Below are 23106 nucleotides of genomic sequence, written 5' to 3'. Positions count from 1 at the left end.
GACTGACACAGGGACAGACAATCAGGCAGCGAAGCGCACTAAGTAGGTGGACAACCCGTGGTGCTGAAATAGCTGACATGCGGTGTGTGGTTTGAAAGAAATAACACGAGCTCATTAAACCATTGAAACGTAATGTTTACGTATATGACTGCAACACACATATGAACAGTAACAAAGCAAATTCTGTTTAATTTTCTGAAAAACATTGACAACAAAATCGGCGCAAACAAAAAGCAGAATCCGCTTGATCTTCGATCTACGCTCCTGAAACGACAGAGCAAACACGCTATTAGGGATAATAATTACAATGAGCCATTCTTTCAAAATATACAAAATACAATTAGGTTATTAAATACAATAACGACAGGCTTGGTACTCACTTAATGTGAAAAGTGGCATCTCCCATCGGTCAGTATTTGCTTGATATCTGGTGATATGGACGTCACTTTAATCCGCAGGCAGTTCTCAAGATTTTTATGCATCAATCGATTCCTCTCGTGCGTCTTTATCGCATTCATTGACGAAAAGGACGACTCGCATGTATAGAAAGGGAACATTGTCAGTGAGCACGTAAAATGTGAGTCTCACAATGGCTTTGCATTGATGAAACCAGGTAGGATGAACGTATAGCTCGCTGTCCATTCCTCTTTAAATGCCTTGTTTTCACCGTCAACTTTCCTCTTTAGACCTTTGGAGAGTGACATTATGTTTCTCTTGCTAGCTAGCAGGTTAAATGTTTAGCTAACTTCACCCGACACGCAAACAACCAATCCAATAATAATGTGACCTTGTCTGGGAGGAGGGGGGAATAATTATCAGAACAAAAGTATGTTAAATAATTATTAGAATAAGTTAGGCTGCGCTACATCGTCAGTCCACACATTTATTATTCAAAAATATGGAAAAGGGTAAAACTAAGTTTCAACATTGTTGAGAATCACAACACAAACTCGCTAGTCAAGCCAAAATACTGCAACGTAATGGATTGGACTGCTACCTAGTTAACTAGAACACTACTTTACATTGTTAGCAGGCTCACAAAACAAGCTGTGTTAGTTGACTAGCGATGTGTACATTTTTCGAACGAAAAGTCAAAGCATTAGAACGTGTCACATTTTTTAACAATCAATTACTTAAATTAGCCTTTGATTATGTTCGGGCCCGTCATCTAGTGGCTCAACATTTTTTGGGCCCGAGGCCAAACTTAGTTGCCGACCCCTGCCCTACACCATTGCTGATTAAGCAATTATCACACGAGAGAGAGTGTGTTATACTGAATATCAGCACGGCTGTGATTGGGTCGTAGGTACGAGGCCGCAGGCTCTGTTCAGCCCTATCAGACTTACAACACAGCAGTGGCAAGATTACGGCACAGAAAATACTATCAGAAAAGCTATCTCCAAGTCCAGCTTCATTTTTTATTTAAGTGTTGGTTTAAAAGCAGGAGAACTTTGTCAAAAGTTAAAGTAATATTTAGAGGCTATTAGAGAAAAGGGACTGGGATTGTGTGAGAAAATGGCTGCTAAAACGTCTCTCCCAGTCATCCTGGGAGAGACGTCCTGTCATGTAGCCACAGCTTCTGTAAAGCCTGTCTACAGGAATACTGGGAACACAAGGAATCTCAGGAATGTCCAGTTTGTAGGAGAAGGTCCTCGAGAGCTAGTCCTCCCATTAACCTAGCTCTAAAGAACCTGTGTAAGGCCTTCTTACAGGAGAGAAGTCAGAGAGCTGCAGCAGGGTCTGAGGTGCTCTGCAGTCTGCACGGTGAGAAACTCAAGCTCTTCTGTCTGGAGGATAAGGTCTGTTTTGTGTGTCAGGCCTCAAAGAAACACAAATCTCATGACTTTGTCCCAGTAGACGAGGCTGCACAGGAACATAAGGTAAACATAATATACAATATAATAATAAAATAGATACAATAATATGACTATTTAATAGATAAAGGGTTGTTGTTTTCTTCACAATGATAAAAATTAATGATCGTTTTTTGTTTCTGTTTTAATTTTACTCTGATTCATCCTTTTTTGTCTGAAATAACAAATATCGTTTTGGCAATGCTGAGAGAATGTGTTTCTCTGACACAGACTGTAAGGATTATGATAATGATTCCTACAGAACTGTGGTAAACAGATACTGTCAAATGAGTCCAGAAATCTCCTGAGTAAAGTTTTGTCTCAATCCAGGAGGAACTCCAGACAGCTCTGAAACCCTTACAGGAGAAGCTGGAGGTCTTTAACAAAGTTAAACAAACCTGTGATGAAACATCAGAGCACATTAAGGTACTGTGTAAGTCATGCAACGTGTTGTATTCAATGATGTGGTCTTCTCTTGTGCTGCTCAATATTGGATACTGTAGACATCTAACTGAAGTCATGCATTTGCAACTCAATATCGTAAAGAGAGCTGCATACATTTCACCTAAACATTGAATAACAATAATACAAAAGTAAAAGTAAAAATAGTTAATGTAATATATGGTAGTAAAACTACAATGATTATACGATATATTCCCCTTGCTGTCTCCAGAGCCAGGCCCAGCACACAGAGAGACAGATTAAGGAGGGGTTTGAGAAACTTCACCAGTTTCTACGAGAGGAAGAGGAGGCCAGGATAGCTGCACTGAGGGAGGAAGAGAAGCAGAAGAGTCAGATGATGAAGGAGAAGACTGAGCTACTGAGCAGACAGATGTCATCACTGTCAGACACAATCACAGCCTTAGAGAAGGAGCTGCAAGCTGAAGACATCTCCTTCCTGCAGGCAAGGATGCCATCTCTCAGACAGCAATTGTAAATGTATTCAAAGACTGATTGATGACCACATTGATGACTATTCTCCTCTGTTCCTCTCCAGAACTTCAAGGCCAGTAAGAAAAGGTAAGTGATCTGTCTCTTGTCTCTCTTCTCTGTGGTTCTGAACCCAAGCCCACAGCAGCACTGACTACTGAATGTTCTTCCAGAGCCCAGTTCACACTGCCAGACCCAGAGAATGTTTCAGGAGCACTGATAGATGTGGCCAAACACCTGGGAAACCTGCAGTTCAGAGTCTGGGAGAAGATGCAGAAGATTGTCAAACACAGTTAGTACCAACAATAATGTTTTTAACTATCTGGAAGAAGATTTTAATATGTTTACAGTTATACAAGATTCTTAGGGTGTGTTCTCACTAGAACATTTGCTGGATAAAATTCGCTTTGCTCTGCATCGTTTGGAGCTGTGAAGTCGCATTCGAAGTCGCTCCCGGAGCAAACAACCAATGCATGCTCCGCTTGAAAAAAGTGGTTTCGCTCCGATTAGAAACAATGCATCGAGGCTGTCCATAGGAAAACAACAGCGCATCCGTGTGTTATGTTTGATAACATAGGTTATGCTATGCTTAGTTTATTATACTATATTCATTACGTGACTCAAGCAGTTTGAGGTTTGGTCTTGGAGGGTGGGAAGTTAATTAAAGCTCAGTGGGTTTTGCAACTGACCACGCGTGTATGTCCGTTCTTTCTTTAGCCTTCCCCCACCCGACCCTTTCCTTGCAGTGCCGGGGAACCTCCTGTACCATGGACATGGTGGCTGACAAGTTTTACGACTTACGTCGATGCACTGGGGCTCTCCGCCGAACAGCTCCCCGAGAAGAGGAAGACCGCTCTCCTTATTCACTGCCTCGGTACCGAGGGCCAGAGGGTTTTCTCAGCGCTGGGGTCAGCTAATACGTTTGATGCAGCAGTCAAGTTGCTGAAAGACCACTTCGCGGGCAAACAAAGAGTCCTGATACGGAGATACAGGCTTCGGAAACGTCAGCAACGACCCGGTGAGTCCGTGCAAGCATTCGTCGCTGATCTGCGCGAGCTTGCCCGAGCCTGTGACTACGCAGCATTGCATGATCAGATGATCAGAGACCAACTGATAGAAGGCACGTCATGTAACAAGACTCGAGAGAAATTGTTAATGGAGCTGTCATGCCAAAACCTGCAGCTGCCAAAAGCTGCAGGGCCATCAGCGGCCTAACGCGTCACGACCAGCTGGCGACTGTGCCGTCAGTCTAGTGTTTTTGAATCCTCCGTTTTGGCAGCCATTAGCGAAAAGCTGTAATTTGGCTCTACAAGTGTTAATATGTCATTTTATGAAGTTTTAATATGTTTTCAGGCGAGAAAGTAACCATATATATTCACAAAATGTATCCGGTTTATCAAAATAACCCGTTTATATATCTAATCTGACGGTTTTTTTCACATTTAGGTTGTGTCACTCTGCGAAGACAAATCTTCTTGCACTTGAATAGCACAGAGCACCTCGGGTTGGGAGAGCTCTATAAGACCCCGACTATCAAATAAAAGCAGAACGGAATAAACGTTATTAAATACAACGTTATAAAATGCAAGTGTGCACAGCACACACACACACACACACACACACACACACACACACACACACACACACACACACACACACACACACACACACAGAGGAAATCGCGCAAATAAAGTTGCAAACGCAACTTGAGCCCTGGACTAAGCATCCTAAAACAATGCACAGCAATTCAACTTAATTTTAAAAATGCGTGTTTCGTTCAAGATCCATACAGTTATGATAAGTACATGTAACTTTTGGACTAGTATAGTAGTTGATATTGTAATAAAACGTGCCAATGTCAGACGATGAACAAACACACCACGAGTCCACACTGATTCAGAAAACGGAATAAACTTTATATATAAATACACAACACTTCAGGGGTATAACGTTTGCAAAAGAACTGTACAGGTTACAATCAGGTATATAATAATAGTTAGGGAGTAACATATCATTCACAAATTCAACAATAATAGAACCAGTATACGTATGTTACACAGTCAACTGTTAAGTGGGACAATGACAAGCTGGTCTGTGTCCAGAGGGGAGAGAAGAAGAACAAAGGATGGAAGCATTGGATTGAAGGAGGAGAATTATACTTGGTGAGCTCTTGTCCTCATACATGCATTTCTTTTTTACTACAGTAAACATTGTATCCAAGAAAAGAAAAAAGAATCAAAGTAAACATTGTCAACAAGAATGAAGCCCTGCATTTTTATAACTTTATATTTGTTTCTCTCTTAGGCAAGTCTAAAGGTTGTGGTGGTGGTGTGTCTGAGGTGGTGGTGGTGTGTCTGAGGTGGTTGTGGTGGTGTGTCTGAGGTGGTGGTGGTGGTGTGTCTGAGGTGGTGGTGGTGGTGTGTCTGAGGTGGTGGTGGTGGTGTGTCTGAGGTGGTGGTGGTGGTGTGTCTGAGGTGGTGGTGGTGTGTCTGAGGTGGTGGTGGTGTGTCTGAGGTGGTGGTGGTGTGTCTGAGGTGGTGGTGGTGTGTCTGAGGTGGTGGTGGTGGTGTGTCTGAGGTGGTGGTGGTGTGTCTGAGGTGGTGGTGGTGGTGTGTCTGAGGTGGTGGTGGTGGTGGTGTGTCTGAGGTGGTGGTGGTGGTGTGTCTGAGGTGGTGGTGGTGGTGGTGTGTCTGAGGTGGTGGTGGTGGTGTGTCTGAGGTGGTGGTGGTGTGTCTGAGGTGGTGGTGTGTCTGAGGTGGTGGTTGTGTGTCTGAGGTGGTGGTGGTGGTGTGTCTGAGGTGGTGGTGGTGGTGGTGTGTCTGAGGTGGTGGTGGTGTGTCTGAGGTGGTGGTGGTGGTGTGTCTGAGGTGGTGGTGGTGGTGTGTCTGAGGTGGTGGTGGTGGTGGTGTGTCTGAGGTGGTGGTGGTGGTGTGTCTGAGGTGGTGGTGGTGGTGTGTCTGAGGTGGTGGTGGTGGTGTGTCTGAGGTGGTGGTGGTGTGTCTGAGGTGGTGGTGGTGGTGGTGTGTCTGAGGTGGTGGTGGTGGTGTGTCTGAGGTGGTGGTGGTGGTGTGTCTGAGGTGGTGGTGGTGGTGGTGTGTCTGAGGTGGTGGTGGTGGTGGTGTGTCTGAGGTGGTGGTGGTGGTGTGTCTGAGGTGGTGGTGGTGGTGTGTCTGAGGTGGTGGTGGTGTGTCTGAGGTGGTGGTGGTGCTGTGTCTGAGGTGGTGGTGGTGGTGGTGTGTCTGAGGTGGTGGTGGTGTGTCTGAGGTGGTGGTGGTGTGTCTGAGGTGGTGGTGGTGTGTCTGAGGTGGTGGTGGTGGTGTGTCTGAGGTGGTGGTGGTGTGTCTGAGGTGGTGGTGGTGTGTCCGAGGTGGTGGTGGTGGTGTGTCTGAGGTGGTGGTGGTGTGTCTGAGGTGGTGGTGGTGTGTCTGAGGTGGTGGTGGTGTGTCTGATCAATCAATCAATATCAATCAATCAATCAATCAATCAATAATCGTTTAGAACGCGTCAGGACCAGGTGGTGACTGTGACGTCATTCTAGTGCGCTATGTTTAATCCTCCGCACTTTACTCCACCATTTTGCTCTGCTGCTGCACGACGAAACACCTGCTACTACAGAGAACTACTAGAGAACTACTACAGATAACCCTATAATTTCCTTTTATACGTTACTCTTATATTGTGCTTGTATTGTAAATTGTTTTATTTTAGATTGTGATTTATTTCGAACTAGCTAACTTGTGCGCACACGCGCACACACACACACACAAACACACACACACACACACACACACACACAGGGCATTGATAGCTAGCTTTCCAACCATTTATTGATTGTTTTCTAGTGAAATTGTGTTTTATCTGTTTTAATATATATATACACAATTATTATACATATCAGATAATAGATATGGCATCCTATACCAGCCACAGTGACATTTTCTTATATCTGTCCAAAGCCCAGTTCCAGGAGGATATGTCTGCGGTGAAGAAGTGTTCTCTCCAGAGAGCAGCTGAGAAATACATGCTTCAGGGTAAGATTTGTTAAATTAACCCATAAAGCAATAAAATAGTGTACTACTGTAAAAAAAACAACAACAAAAAAAAACATTATTTAACAAGTCCTGGTCTCTTTTCTCTAATCCTTTTGATGTTGTAGATGGTCTCATGTATTATAGGCCCAAGAAGGGACAGCCACAAAGGAGGGTCATCATGTCAGACGAGGAAAGGGAGGCAGTGCTGACCGAGGTCCATGCCGGTCACTTCGGAGTGAAGCGCATGATTGGCAAGATTAATCAGCGCTTCTTCTGGTTTGGCATTGTGAAGGATGTGAAAGACTGGGCAAGCAAATCTATTATTTCTTTAGTTAGTTTTTATGTTTTACAAACAGTAGCAAGATTGTATTTTACACGCAGATAATATTCATTCATTCACATTTCATTTCAACTTGCACTTTACTGTTTGTTTCAAGGTCCGTACCTGCGTGGCTTGCCAGAGGTTTGAGAAGGTGAAGACTGAAGCCCCTGAGCTGAAGAGCATCAAGCCTGTTTCACCGTGGTACATGATTGGTGAGTTCTACACTTTTATATCCCAATTCATTTTTTGGGTTTTGACTTGTTTCCCACCATGCTTTCTTTCAGTATGCTCTTTTAGTGTGAATGTTTTACTTCCGCTTGTCCAATGTTAGAGTATGCCAACACATTTTTCTTGCTAGGTGTGGACCTCATCGGACCGTTCAAGGCCTCATCCAAGAATAGCAATCGCTACTGCCTCACAGCGACAGATTTCTTCACCAAGTGGGTGGAGGCCATTCCTATCCAGGTGTGTTATATTTGTGTTTAGTGTTGTTTTCTCAAATATAATGATCATGACCATGCTTTTTAAAATACTTGAATGTATTGTACTTGAACAGTTCATCACCATGTATCCCAATTTTCATCTTAAAATTAACATTATAAGTATTCATATAATAGTACCATATCCTGTGTGTATACACTGCTAGGACAAGACGGCAGTGGCAACATCCCAGGCCCTGATAGACATCTTCCACACCCATGGTGCGCCGGAGGTCATCCTGACTGACCAGGGCAAAGAGTTCTGCAACAAGGTCATGTACTTGCTAAAACATATGATCTTGTAACAGTTATGGACATACTTGTATGGACAAAACTAATGACTTCTGTCTTACTTTCTTTTTTAGGTCAACCAGATTTTGTTTGAGAAGTGGGAGATGAAGCACCGGATTACCTCGGCCTACCATCCCCAGACCAACGGACTGGACGAGCGGACCAATCAAACACTCAAGAGGGCTATCGGGAAATCTCTGGATGGGAACCAGGAACGGTGGGAGGACAACCTTAAGTTAATCCTTTTCGCACATAACACCAGCGTCCAGGCCTCCACCAATTACTCGCCCTACCGCCTGATGTACGGTCGGGAGCCACGGCTGTCCTCTGAGGTATGTCAACTCTTGATATTATTGTTCTTATAATATATAATTTGTTTTGCAAATTGATTCTCAATATAAACAAAAAATAAAACACTAACTCTATGCAAATGTATGTATTGCGTATCTCTATTTGCCTCTCATTTCAGATCACAGGCGACCGTCCTTTTGTGGAGGTGGACGAGATTGATGAAGACACCGCTGCAGACTATCTCCACGCCAGGGCTGAGAAGGATGAGGAGGTCTTTGACGAGGTGAAAGATATTACACAACTATATACTGAACAACCACCTGAGTGATGCTAAGTAACTGCTAAAGCAATAACAATGCCTCAGCAATATACAGAGCTATACTGCACAACAGAGAATTACAATCTCTGCTGCTTCGCTTTTTCTTCAACGATCAAGGTGCGACTCAACGTGGAGAAGGCCCAGGAGAAACAGCGGGAAAGCTACCGGAAGAGGATCAAGAAGGGAACCAAGCGGTTTGAGATCCTCCCGGGCATGGAGGTCCTGAAGAAGAATGAGAGGAAACGTGGGAGACCTGGTGGCACAATGGACCCAGACTGGCCAACTAAGTACCGGTAAATGTTAGACTTTTAAGAATATTCAGAATGAGAGGGTGATGTGTGATGTCCAATTTTGCCATTATTAATACATATTTTCTTCAGGGTGACTGAGGTTGGGGACAACAATTTGGTGCAGTTGGAGACCTTGGATGGCCAACAACTGGGAACCAAAACCCCCTATGCCTCAGTGAAGCCTCTGCGGAGCAGCGGAAGAGTAAGTGTAACATACAGTTCACATTTTAAAGTTAATGTAATGTGAAACTGTATTTTTTTTACCACAAGATGTCATTCTAAAATGGTTTTGTTGATTGACTTAAGGATTCCGAGCCTGCCCGCCCACTCAGAAAGCTGTGTCCCATCCACCGGAGCCAGTGTGTTCTGATGACCCTGAACCGCTAAACTCTGAGCCGGAGTGGGACTCACTTCAGGTACACTTAAAAATCCTAGCTTCATTCATTTTAAATAATCAAAATTCCAATGGCTGAGTACTGTAACATGACAGTCCCTTTAACCCAACATCATTATGTTTTTTAGGCACCATCTCAGCTGCTAGATGTCATCATCACAGATGCTCAGCTGGGGCGGGCCTGTCCAGCTTTACGTAGCAGGTTGGAGGTGCTTAGGCCTTTCGTTCAGAATCCCAATTGTTGGCTGAATGATCTCTCCATTGACAATGCTCAGGCTCTTTTACAGGCTCAACATCCCCATGTAGGAGGCCTCTACGCCACAACGTCCCTCTCCCTCCTCTCCTCCGTGCCTGCATCAACCCAGGGGTTTGTTCAGATTTTAAATGTTTGTTCAAATCACTGGGTTACGGTAAGTAACATCAACTGCGAGGTAGGTACTGTTAACGTTTATGACTCCTCTGGTCACGGGTCGACCGAGGAGTTCATTTCTCAAATAACAGGTCTCCTCTCTTTTTCAGGTCCCAAGGTCCTTCTGCAGTGGCCTGATGTCCAGCAGCAGAGAGGCAGCTCAGACTGTGGAATGTTTGCTATTGCGAACAGTCTCACATGCTGCAGAGGTGAGGACCCAGCAAGCATGGAATTTGATCAGTCTGCTATGCGTAAGCACCTCTTTTCTTGCTTTCAGGTTGGGCACCTGACACCATTCCCCAGCTCCATACGGTGTCCACGCACGGCCCAGTCAGTGTACACTATGGACGTTAGTGTGCACTGCATCTGCAGGAGGACCATCCGGACGAGAGGACCAGAGCTTCAGGTAACCTGCAGGAGGTGTTTCAAGTGTTTCCATTCGTCTTGTGTGTCAATTAATATTATGTTTCCTAATGAATTTGTTTGTACTGCTTGTAAAGTTGTTTTTTTAAGTATTTTCCAGATTGTACACAGATAGCCCTGCTACATCCTCCGTGAGGGCCCGTTCCCCTGTACATAAGTAACTGTCCAGCCCTGCTACATCCTCCGTGAGGACCACCTCTACCACATCCTCCGTGAGGACCACCTCTACCACATCCTCCGTGAGGACCACCTCTACCACATCCTCCGAGAGGACCACCTCTACCACATCCTCCGTGAGGACCACCTCTACCTCCTCTGTGAGGACCACCTCTACCTCAGGCTACTGCAAGTATGAGCCACAATTACATCATTGTTATTTTTAAATGTTCATATTGATTGTTTCATTACTAATACATTAAATGTATGCTCATTCATTCACACAGCACCAAGATGTTTTGGACAAAATTACATCTGGACAGTTACCTTTCATCCCCATCCACCCAGTACACTGGTAAGTCACATTGAATAGGGATTATTTAGAAATGTATTTACTCACAAAATGTTATTTTGACTGTACATATCTGTGCTTGTTTGTGTGTTTACACTAACAACATGGTTATTGCTTACCTCAACAGGAGAGCTGATTGGTGTGATGTTACCTAACCCCCCAGATGTTACCCACCAACCCTCCAGATGTTACCCCCAACCCTCCAGATGTTATCCCCTAACCTCCCAGATGTTACCCCAACCCTCCACCACCACCTCAGACACACCACCACCACCTCAGACACACCACCACCACCACCTCAGACACACCACCACCACCTCAGACACACCACCACCACCTCAGACACACCACCACCACCTCAGACACACCACCACCACCTCAGACACACCACCACCACCACCTCAGACACACCACCACCACCTCAGACACACCACCACCTCAGACACACCACCACCACCACCTCAGACACACCACCACCACCACCTCAGACACACCACCACCACCTCAGACACACCACCACCACCACCTCAGACACACCACCACCACCACCTCAGACACACCACCACCACCTCAGACACACCACCACCACCACCTCAGACACACCACCACCACCACCTCAGACACACCACCACCACCACCTCAGACACACCACCACCACCACCTCAGACACACCACCACCACCACCACCACCTCAGACACACCACCACCACAACCTCAGACACACCACCACCACCTCAGACACACCACCACCACCACCTCAGACACACCACCACCACCTCAGACACACCACCACCACCACCTCAGACACACCACCACCACCACCACCTCAGACACACCACCACCACCTCAGACACACCACCACCACCTCAGACACACCACCACCACCTCAGACACACCACCACCACCTCAGACACACCACCACCACCACCTCAGACACACCACCACCACCACCTCAGACACACCACCACCACCTCAGACACACCACCACCACCACCTCAGACACACCACCACCACCTCAGACACACCACCACCACCTCAGACACACCACCACCACCACCTCAGACACACCACCACAACCACCTCAGACACACCACCACCACCTCAGACACACCACCACCACAACCTTTAGACTTGCCTAAGAGAGAAACAAATATAAAGTTATACAAATGCAGGGCTTCATTCTTGTTGACAATGTTTACTTTGATTTTTTTTTCTTTTCTTGGATACAATGTTTACTGTAGTAAAAAAGAAATGCATGTATGAGGACAAGAGCTCACCAAGTATAATTCTCCTCCTTCAATCCAATGCTTCCATCCTTTGTTCTTCTTCTCTCCCCTCTGGACACAGACCAGCTTGTCATTGTCCCACTTAACAGTTGACTGTGTAACATACGTATACTGGTTCTATTATTGTTGAATTTGTGAATGATATGTTACTCCCTAACTATTATTATATACCTGATTGTAACCTGTACAGTTCTTTTGCAAACGTTATCCCCCTGAAGTGTTGTGTATTTATATATAAAGTTTATTCCGTTTTCTGAATCAGTGTGGACTCGTGGTGTGTTTGTTCATCGTCTGACATTGGCACGTTTTATTACAATATCAACTACTATACTAGTCCAAAAGTTACATGTACTTATCATAACTGTACATGTCCTACTCTAATGGATCTTGAACGAAACGCGCATTTTTTTTATTAAGTTGAATTGCTGTGCATTGTTTTAGGATGCTTAGTCCAGGGCTCAAGTTGCGTTTGCAACTTTATTTGCGCGATTTCCTCTGTGTGTGTGTGTGTGTGTGTGTGTGTGTGTGTGTGTGTGTGTGCTGTGCACACTTGCATTTTATAACGTTGTATTTAATAACGTTTATTCCGTTCTGCTTTTATTTGATAGTCGGGGTCTTATAGAGCTCTCCCAACCCGAGGTGCTCTGTGCTATTCAAGTGCAAGAAGATTTGTCTTCGCGGAGTGACACAACCTAAATGTGAAAAAAACCGTCAGATTAGATATATAAACGGGTTCTTTTGATCAACCGGATACATTTTGTGAATATATATGGTTACTTTCTCGCCTGAAAACATATTAAAACTTCATAAAATTACATATTAACACTTGTAGAGCCAAATTACAGCTTTTCGCTAATGGCGGCCAAAACGGAGGATTCAAAAACACTAGACTGACGTCACAGTTGCCAGCTGGTCGTGACGCGTGCCAGCTGGTCGTGACGCGTTAGGCCGCTGATGGCCCTGCAGCTTTTGGCAGCCGCAGGTTTTGGCATGACAGAGCCAGACAATCTGACATTAAGTGATGCAATCAAGATTGCGTTGCAAGTAGAATCAGCTTTAGAATGCACTACCTTGCTAGCTAGCCCTGCTGCGACCACGCTAGCACAACTGAATTACACTGATCACTGGCCACCGACGTCATCACAGGGTATTTCCCAAAACACCGATGTAAACATACCTGTGCAACAGATGGCCCGACAGCGCCCTCCTATGGGTCTCAAGCGCAACTGCGCCAATTGTGGATCAAATTCTCATGCATCTAGGTCACCACAATGCCCCGCCCGTGGGCAAATCTGCCACAATTGCTCGAAATTGAATCACTTCTCTAAAGTCTGCCGTTCTGCCCCAACCAATGTGCCACCACAACACAGGCGCTCCCAACCCAGCTCCGAAGGCACTGAAATCAGCAATGTAGTCTCTACACAAGCAACATTTCTGACATGCACAGTACAGCTAGGAGACATTAGTGTGCCACTAGTGTGCCACTGGATACGGGTGCTGCAGTATCGCTGCTCAATCTGGGCATGTACAGGAAATTATTTTCCCACATATCACTACAACGACCATCCACACGGCTGTGTGGGTATGGCAACTCCAAGATCGAAATAGTGGGCACCCTCCAGGGGCCTGTCCACTACGGTACGAGGTACCTACCCTCCTTCACTTTCCATGTGGCACAGCGAGGGGCCAACCTCCTTGGCCTGGACCTCTTCACAGGACTGGGTTTCTCTCTGAGGGACAGCAGTGGAGCTGCTATACTGCAGGTCTCGCTTACAGTGCGACAGGAGTGGCCGGCACTGTTTGACGGCCTAGGCTGCCTGACACCTTTCACTCACCGACCCCTGGTTGACCCTGCAGTGGCACCCGTCATTCAGCCCCTCAGGTGCCTGCCCCTCGCCTGCTCGCTGAGCTCGCCTCCCTTTTGGAAGAAGGCATCATTGAGCCGATAAACGCGGCGCCTTGGATATCAAACCTGGTGGTAGCAAAGAAGAAGACGGGGGGACTACGCGTCTGTGTAGACCTATGCCAGGTGAACAAAGCTGTCATTCCGGACAAGTATCCTCTGCCAACAGCGGAAGAGCTCACCACTCTCTTCCATGGCTCAACAATATTCTCAAAGTTAGACTTGCGGCAAGGCTACCTTCAGGTGCCTCTTCATCCAGCCAGCCGGGACCTGACGGCATTTGTGACCCATGCTGGTGTTTTTAGGTACACACGCATGCCTTTTGGCCTTAGCTCTGCCCCCAGTTGCTTTCAAAAGGTGATGTCCACAATCCTCGCAGGGGTCCCAGGGGTGGCGGTGTACCTGGATGACATTGTGGTGCACGGGCCAGACCGAACAACCCACGACACACATCTGCACGGAGTGTTTGAGGCGCTCGCCAGGCACCACCTGACGCTGAATGAAGAGAAATGTCTGGTTGCAGTCCCCACAGTGGAGTTCATCGGGTTCCGCCTCTCAGCTGAAGGTATCGCACCCCTCTCATCTAATGTTGAAGCAATACAGCACATCCCAGAACCGACCTCCGCCTCACAGGTTGCCTCCTTCCTGGGGATGACTGCCTACTATCTGCGTTTCCTGCCCCACTTCTCGCAAACGACAGCACCCCTTCGCCAGCTCCTGAGGAAGGATGAGCCCTGGGACTGGTCACCAGCACAGGCAGAGGCCTTCTGTACACTAAAAGCACAACTAACCTCGCCTCCAGTTCTGTCCCACTTCAGCCTCTCCAGCCCGACCCTCCTCACCTGCGATGCCTCTGCTGCGGCAATTGGGGCTGAGCTGTCCCAGGTACAGGACAGCACCGAGAGGCCGATCGCCTTTGCATTCCGGGCCCTGACACCAACAGAGCAGCGATACTCTGTGGGTGAACGCGAGGCACTGGCCTGTGTGTGGGCATGCGAGAGATGGCACATGTATCTGTATGGCCGCCATTTTACCATCAGGACAGATCAATTAATAATTTAATTAAATAAATAATTTTGCCATTTAGCAGACGCCTTTATCCAAAGCGACTTACAATTACGAATTACAGGGACATTCCCCCTGGAGTAACTGAGGGCTAAGTGCCTTACTCAAGGGCGCACTAGTAGTGGTGTGGTTTCAGGCGGGATTTGAACTCACAACCTTCCGATCACAAGTCCAACTCACTATCCACTAGACCACCACTACCCCACCACCACTAGATCACCAGGCCCTCACAACAGTACTCGCCACATCAGGTTCGGGTCACAAGCCACTGCGACTTCACCGTTGGGTGGAATGTCTTCGCCAGTACCATTATGACCTCACCTTCACACCAGGGAGGGACAACATGGTGGCGGACCGCCTCTCCCACTCCATCACAGCCCCAACCCCTTCCGTTCCATCAAGCAATGGAGAACCGACAGACGATGAAGAAGGCACCTCTGCAGCAGGTAGTCACATTCGAGGAACTGAAGGCAGTGTCAGACAAGGACCCAATACTGTCTACACTGTGCACATTCATCAGAACTGGCTGGCCACCCCACATTCCTGAAGAGCTGAAGCCATTCGCCAGGGTGAAAGACGAGCTGTCCTGCTGGGCAGATACCTGTGTCTCGAGGGGGCTCTGCACTGTCATCCCAAGTGCCCTGTGCGCACGCGTCCTGTCAATGGCACATGAGGGTCACTTGGGAATTGTGAAACTCAAGCAACCTAGTATGGTGGCCGGCCATCGACCGAGACATTGAAGGTCTTGTCCGGGACTGCTCAGCATGCATCCTCAGCGGCAAGACTGGACTTCCAGCACCTCCCCCTCTACAACCTCTTCCCTGGCCTCCTCGCCCCTGGGAGCATGTCCAACTAGATATCTGCGGGGAAGTCCATGGCCGCGGTGTTCCCCACCACCAGCGCTTTCTGGTGGTCGTGTATGATCTCCACTCCAAGTGGCCGGAGGTGGTACCAGTGGGGACAGTGACGTCACACGCCATAATCCGGATACTGGATAGCCTTTTCGCACCCTGGGGAGTGCCAAAGGTTGTGACGACAGACAACGGGCCGCAGCTGACGTCTGCTGGATTTTCCGATTTTCTCACCAGCCGAGGTGTCAAGCATATTAGAACGGCATTCTACAACCCGCAGGCCAGTGGTGGAGTGGAACGCTTCAATGGTACGTTGAAGAATGGCATTCGTGCACACCTGGCCCAAGGCTGCACTTTTGAAGTGGCACTTAACCAGACCGTGCTACATTACAGGACAAGCCCACACTCCACCACACAAGTGTCACCGGCATTCCTAATGCTCGGCCGAAAGCTAGAATTGCCATTGCATAGGCTCAGAGCACCAGCTGGAAGGACTCTCAAGGCCAGCTCACTAACCCGGATCCGGGACACCATTGCCACACAACAACAGGAGACAAAGAAGAGGGTGGACAAAACGTGCAGGGCAAGGGCACCATCCATCCAGGTCTCTGACTGGGTCAGGGCTCGACGCCCACATCGAGATAACAAGATGGCCTCATTCTGGTCGGAGCCAAGGCAGGTCAGATGCTTGTTGGGGCCTGCTACATTCCTGCTCGACGACGGCTCGCGATGGCAAGCTAGGAGACTGAGGAAAGTTCTAGTTCCCCTTTCCGGGCACACAGCTGCAGCTCAAGCCCCACCACCGTCTCTCTATGCCATGGGCACTGACCCTGGCCCACCTCCTCATCCAGTACCGGATGCAGCACCAGCACAAGAGCCTATGGGGTTGGAGCCCAGGCCAGTGCGGCTTAGAACCCGACCTGTTCCCTAGCAGGACTATGCCACATCCTACCATACTTAGTCTCAGGCCTAGCAGTTCATGGACTTGGTTATATGGGTTTGTTCAAGTGGGGTATTAGGGCTTATCTTGCCATGTTCTTTCTTTCTCGGAGGGGGGGGGGGGAAATGTTATGTTTGATAACATAGGTTATGCTATGCTTAGTTTATTATACATCGCCAGCAGAGGTGTCAAGTAACGAAGTACAAATACTTTGTTACCTTACTTAAGTAGAAATTTTGGGTATCTATACTTTACTGGAGTAATTATTTTTCAGCCGACTTTTTACTTCTACTCCTTACATTTTCACGCAATGATCTGTACTTTCTACTCCTTACATTTTAAAAATAGCCTCGTCACTCCTATTTCATTACAGCTTTTCATCGTTAAAAAAAACACACACAAAAAAAAACTATCCAGATAAGTCGCGCCATCCGGATAGAGTGAATTTGATTGTGGTTGGATGAGAAGTATAAACATTATACCATTCCGACACCCTATTGGTTTGTACGAGATGCATTCCATCTGCTGCACATGACACAAATCACACTCCAGCAAGGAAAGCAGATGTATGTAGCCAAAGATGTCCGTGACCGTGCCAGAGACTCAAAATAACAGCGAAATGTCCCAACCAAGCACCAGCATCAACCAGGTTGATAGCCAGGAAGATCAGCCAACCCTTCTCCATCCCTGGCCGTACCTGGAAGACTTTTTTGAAATGGTTGGATGCAAAAACAACTCCTTTCGAATGCGCTGCAAGCTCTGCGCACCCAAGTACCACGAGCTAATGGCCTTCAAAAACTCACCGTCTAATTTGAAAAAGCATATTGAGGTAAGCTGAAAGTTTGTTATTATCAGTCGACATTTTGTAGTAACCTAGTAACGTACTAATGGTAAATTTGCAATGTTTGCTATGGCTAAGAACATGCCATGGTTTGCTTGCTAGCAGTAGGCTATGATTCAATGTTTCATTTGTAATCCTTCATGTGTTGAGGTCGGAGTTTTACCGTGTTTGTTGCTGTAAAGAGTTAATTATGTTCCCACGGGAGAAGAAATGTGCGCGGTGTGTGCCATTAACAATAATGTTACTTTTCAGTCATGCCAGCAGCTGCTTGTGGTCCTAAAACAGCTTTAGGTGGCAATATTCTGGTCTGCTCAACATAATTGCATAGACCAGTGAAACTGCTCCCTAACTTGTAGTCTGACCTCCATTCATGAACTTCCAGCGTGACATTTAATACAGCGGAAGTCCTAGATAGTCTCAGCTTGTGGTTTGAGAGAAATAATATGAATCTCAATCTGTGCCTGTGCATTCATTTTCTCCACAGAAGAAACACCCCACTCGTCTAGAGAGGTACACGCAACTTTCTTCAACAGCCCTCAAAAGGAAGTCATCCACTGAAGGTTCTTTGACCCCACCCTCCAAACAAACCAAGCTGTGGGAGGCTCGAAGAGTGTCCCAGGCAAGTGTGGATGAAGTAGTCCTCAAATTCATTGTCCAAGGCTTGCACCCACCACACATTGTTCAGCAACAGGGCTTCATTGAGCTTGTGCAACATCTTCAGCCAAATACAAATGTCATGACGCGTAATACTGTTGTTAACAAAGTCACAAAGGCCTCTGTTGAAATGAAAAGAAAACTGAAAGTTGCCCTTAGTGAAATTGAGTTCATAGCAACAACAACAGACTGCTGGACGGCACACCGTCGCGGTTTCATTGGTGTCACTGCGCACTGGTTTAACCCCCAGACCATGCAGAGATCCTGTGCTGCCCTGGCATGCAAGCAACTTAAAGGGTCACATACCTTTTCTGCCCTGGCTGGTGCCCTAAATGATATTCACACAGAATTCAATGTCAGAGAGAAGATCGTTCGCACTACAACTGACAACGGATCAAACTTCCTGAAAGCCTTCAGAGTTTATGGGCAGACTGACGAGAACAACAATGCTGAACCTGTAGGAGAGGGTGATGGAGAAGAGGATGATGGTGGCCAAAATGATGATAACGATGAAGAAGAGGAAAGCCTTGAGGGTGTTGAATTTGTTGATGCCGGAGCCCTGTTGGAAGAAGATGACTACTTAGAATACCAGCTACCCAAGTACCATCACTGCTCCTGCCACCTCCTCAATTTAGTGTCCACAGTTGATGCTTCAAAAGCAGAGGTCAACCCACTGTACAAGCGTGTGTCAAGGTCCACATTTGCCAAATGCTCTAGCCTGTGGAATAAAAGTTCAAGATCAACCACCGCATCTGAAGTAATTGAAGACCACTGCAAACTCCAACTCGTAAGGCCTGTTGCTACAAGGTGGAATTCACTCTTCTCAGCCGTAGAAAGAATAGTGAGAATAACACGAGAACAAGGCGAGGGAGCCCTTGCAGCTGTCTGCAGTGAACTAGATACACCCAAGTAAGTGCTTGTTTTTCTGCCTTACAGTTAATGAAGTGATTAACAATAGATTAAGTCACAGTTTTATACTTGGAATACTGTAGAACACGTATGCACTATGCCAATATGCAGTCCCCATATTTACTATGAATGTGATTTGTAGCAACACAACCTCATTTCTAAAAGTCTCAGATGACAATATATTTCCTTTTTAATGATCAGTTCCTCCAGTTGAAGGTGCTACATCAAGTAGACTTAATGTTCCATGTTGTGTTTTTCTCTTCTTCTTTGTACAGGTTTACTCCAGTGGAACTTGCATTTCTTGCAGAATATGCGAAGACAATGAGCCCAGTTGCAAAGGCACTGGATGTTCTTCAGGGAGAAACCAGTGTGCAGATGGGATGGTTGGTCCCCACCATAACTCTGCTAAGGACCAAGCTACAGCACCTTCAAGTCGCCTCCAAGTTCTGTGAGCCTTTGATTGCTGCACTTCTTTCAGGCCTTGAGAAACGCTTCGGAGAGATGCTTGCAGATCCAGAACTGATAGCCGCAGCCATTCTAGTTCCCAAATGTAAGACCTGTTGGACAAGTGACGAAAATATCCTCAAACTTGGTAAGTGTCTCACTTCCGCTTAATATGTGTAATTTCTATGAAGACAGTGAAATTAGTTTGAAATTACATTTAATGACACACACACACACACACAACACTATCCAATACACAGTTACAATACTGCCATATAGTCTAAATTGTCATGATTTTTGTTTTTTATTCCACAGGCCTTCACTATATCAGAAGCCACTTGGACTGTCAGGCCGAGAAACACTTCAGTGAGGGCTCCCAATCGTCTGAGGAAGAGGACTTCTTTTCCTCCTTGAAGAAGACCGGCCCTCTTGAAACGTCCCAGCAGTTGGATGCGTACCTGGGGTGCCCAGGAGACACAGTAGAGGTACTGAAGACCTTCCCAGCTGTGTGCCAGCTATCACTCAAACTTAATACGGGACTCCCTGCCTCAGCAGCCTGTGAAAGACTGTTTAGTGTCGCAGGGCTGATCTTCAGGCCAAAAAGAGCATGCATTGGCTCAAAGAACTTTGAGAACCTGCTGCTTTTGCGGCTGAACAAAGCTTATTGGTAACTCTGATGCTGATGTAGATTGTGTGTATGTGTGTGTTTTTTCAGGAAATATTGAATCACTACTTTGTTATGGTTTGTATGGTTTTGCCATCACAGTTCCAATAAAGGCTATTGACTTTTGACTTTTGACGTTTGACTTTTGACGTTTGACTTTTGACGTTTGACTTTTTGCACCATTACAATACTTAGGCAACTAGTCATCATATCTTCCGTGTTCACATGTTAATGCTCAGTAGTACACATATGGTTCTTTAATGTATTTGCATTGTACTAAAATGTGTTTATTTTCAATGGGCATAAATGCGTCTGAAACAAGTGCATCCCAAATGTTTCAACATTAACATTGTAATAATAACATAATATGGCCTTTAGAAAAATGTTTTTTGGGGGGGAGGTGGGGTAGTGCACTATAGGCCCCTGTGGCGTGGCCTAAGCTTTTGTCCTTAATGGCATTTTTTTCCCCTTACATTACTTTTACTTTTATACTTTAAGTAGTTTTGAAACCAGTACTTTTATACTTTTACTTGAGTAAAAAGCTTGAGTTGATACTTCAATTTCTACAGAAGTGTTTTTAAACCATAGTATCTATACTTCTACTTGAGTAATGAATGTGAATACTTTTGACACCTCTGATCGCCAGTAGGGGTGCTATATTCATTACGTGATTCAAGCAGTTTGAGGTTTGGTCTTGGAGGGTGGGAAGTTAATTAAAGCTCAGTGGGTTTTGCAACTGACCACGCGTGTATGTCCGTTCTTCCAGTGGCGGGCGGTGCATTTCACACCTAGGCCTTCAGTGATGTCCTACCTGAATTATTCCACCTCTTAATACCATCATTATGACACGCCATGGCTCTAGAAACGATACATTTAGACAGAAACGCAGTATAACCGGGCGTTGCCATTGTTATTATAGCGGCACCTTGTCTGGGTGTATTCAATTCATTGCATGAAAACGAAAGCGTCAGTGATTTCCCGAACTTTGCGGTCTGTCGATCTCGATAGGAGAAACGTATCGAGGTTCCATTTAAGGCCGGTTATCTTCCTCATGTTCATACGGTCACGGGGGTGTGTCGTTTTCCATGGTAGCAGCCCGGGAAGTGGTTAGAAGATCGCATTGAAGCCCCACTTACTCACACAGCTGAGCCAAGCAACACAACACACTCTATCTACGAACCCCAGGGTCGCTCCGTAGCTATGTCTACATCTCTCGCAGAAAACATTAAATGCTTTGTACTCACCAAAACAACTGATTATTTGAACACAAAATCCATCCTCCTTTCTTTCCTCACGAAGACTTCAATGTCTCTGTTGTACAGTTGATCAGTTCCACCAATAAGTCTGTTTCTACATGGATAGCGTCGCTAACTTCGGGTCGGCCGTTCTCTTTTGATTATGTCTAGCTTTTGGAAGGTTCTTCTTGAAAATGGCATTGTTATAATATCTGCCACCAAATCTACCTCTTCTCCTCCTTCAGCCATTGTGGCTGCTTCCATCTACACAAATTAGCGAGATCAAGTTCAGTTTGCTAGCTCCGCCTCCCAATAGTTTGTATCCAATCAAAAGACGTGCAGGTGCTGATCAGGTGCTCCGCCATCCAGCAGGCGCGTTCGTCGGATTTGCTTGGATTTGCTCGCCAACTCGAGATCTGACCACGGTACGCCACAGCTCTTTTCTCGCTCACTTTAAATTACAATCTGTACTCGCGCCACTGTTGAATCTGCAGGCGGGCAGATTTCTTGGTACCCTGGCAACACATTATGGCTGAAATTAAATTCTATGATTGGATAAAAGCTAAAGCCCAGCCCCCCAAATGGCTGGAAGCAGCGCAACCAAGAAGAAAGCTATGAAATGAAGAGAATAGACTAAGGGAATAATTCAATACATATTTGTGGAAAAATATATCAAAATTAAATGTATATTCTGATGATGTTTAGGCCAGCAGAGAAGGCCTTGCTGGCCCTGACGGCACACCACTGCGTTCTTCAATATACAACAGCGTGTTGATCTGGATAAGAGCGGGACAAACGGGCAATTTTAAATGTTTCTGACCAATCAACAACCACGTCTGTTGCTTCGATTGCGTATGCTACTTCGTTTACATAAAGGGCTGTGAGAACGCAAATCAAATGTGTCCAGCCGGACCAATACCAGACCAGTTTGTTTTGTAAGCTCCTGTGATTCTGGACCCCAACACTGCAAGGCCCTGGCTCTCTCTGTCTGATGATCTGACCAGTGTGAGAAACCCAGACAAATTGCAATGGCTCCCTGACAACCCAGAACGGTTCATGAAGTATCCAACTGTTGTGGGCTCTGCGGGTTTCATCTCAGGAGAGCACAGCTGGGAGGTGGAGGTGGGGGACCATCCTGACTGGGTCATTGGTGTGATTAAAGAGTCCAGTGACAGAAAGGGGGAGGTATGCATCACCAAAGTATGGAATCTGGGCTATAAAACAGATGGATGGTATGTATGCAGATGGAATGAGTAGGACCATCACTCTGAACAGGAGACCCCAGAAGATCAGAGTACATCTGGACTACAACAAGGGGGAGGTGTCCTTCTACGACCCTAAAGACATGACACTCATCCACACTTATAGAGAGACCTTCACTGAGAGACTGTTCCCATACTTCTGTATTGGACCAGCTGGTGATGCTAAACACCCTGATCTACAGATCTGCCAATCAGAGGTGTCTCTGACCGTGATGTCATCCCAGTGAGGAGTGTATGAGTCTGTTTATGAAACATGAGTCAAATGTACTTATCCTTCTTCCTATCATTTTCAATAATTGATTGATTTATATTCATGCTTGTGTCTTAAAAATGTTGAGTTCTTAAAAAAAAAATCCTAAGACAGTTTTTATTGTTTATGCTGCATTTTCTATTATTATTATTGCTGTGAATGAACTAAACGTGGCTCAGAGGCACGAACGGGAGTCTTATGATATTAGAAATTAGAAAACAAATATGAAATTAATAAGCCATTTTTTTATCCTAACTTGTAG

The 23106-nt window shown here is 46.1% G+C and overlaps 1 pseudogene across 1 annotated transcript; it reads left to right on the top strand.

Moving 5' to 3' along the window:
* The first annotated feature begins 77 nt into the window (after nt 1-77).
* Nucleotides 78-22821, top strand: LOC308158031 (E3 ubiquitin-protein ligase TRIM35-like; annotated as a pseudogene). Its single transcript has 7 exons — nt 78-82; nt 1541-1880; nt 2184-2279; nt 2527-2757; nt 2851-2873; nt 2957-3075; nt 22273-22821. The product of its transcript is annotated as an E3 ubiquitin-protein ligase TRIM35-like (transcript).
* The last annotated feature ends 285 nt before the right edge of the window (nt 22822-23106 follow it).

This window comes from Nansenia antarctica, assembly GCF_963989245.1.
Source record: "Nansenia antarctica genome assembly, chromosome: 5".
NCBI classification, from domain to species: Eukaryota; Metazoa; Chordata; class Actinopteri; order Argentiniformes; family Microstomatidae; genus Nansenia; species Nansenia antarctica.
The sequence above is the reverse complement of the archived record's forward strand: the minus strand, read 5'-3'. Positions and strand labels throughout refer to the sequence as shown.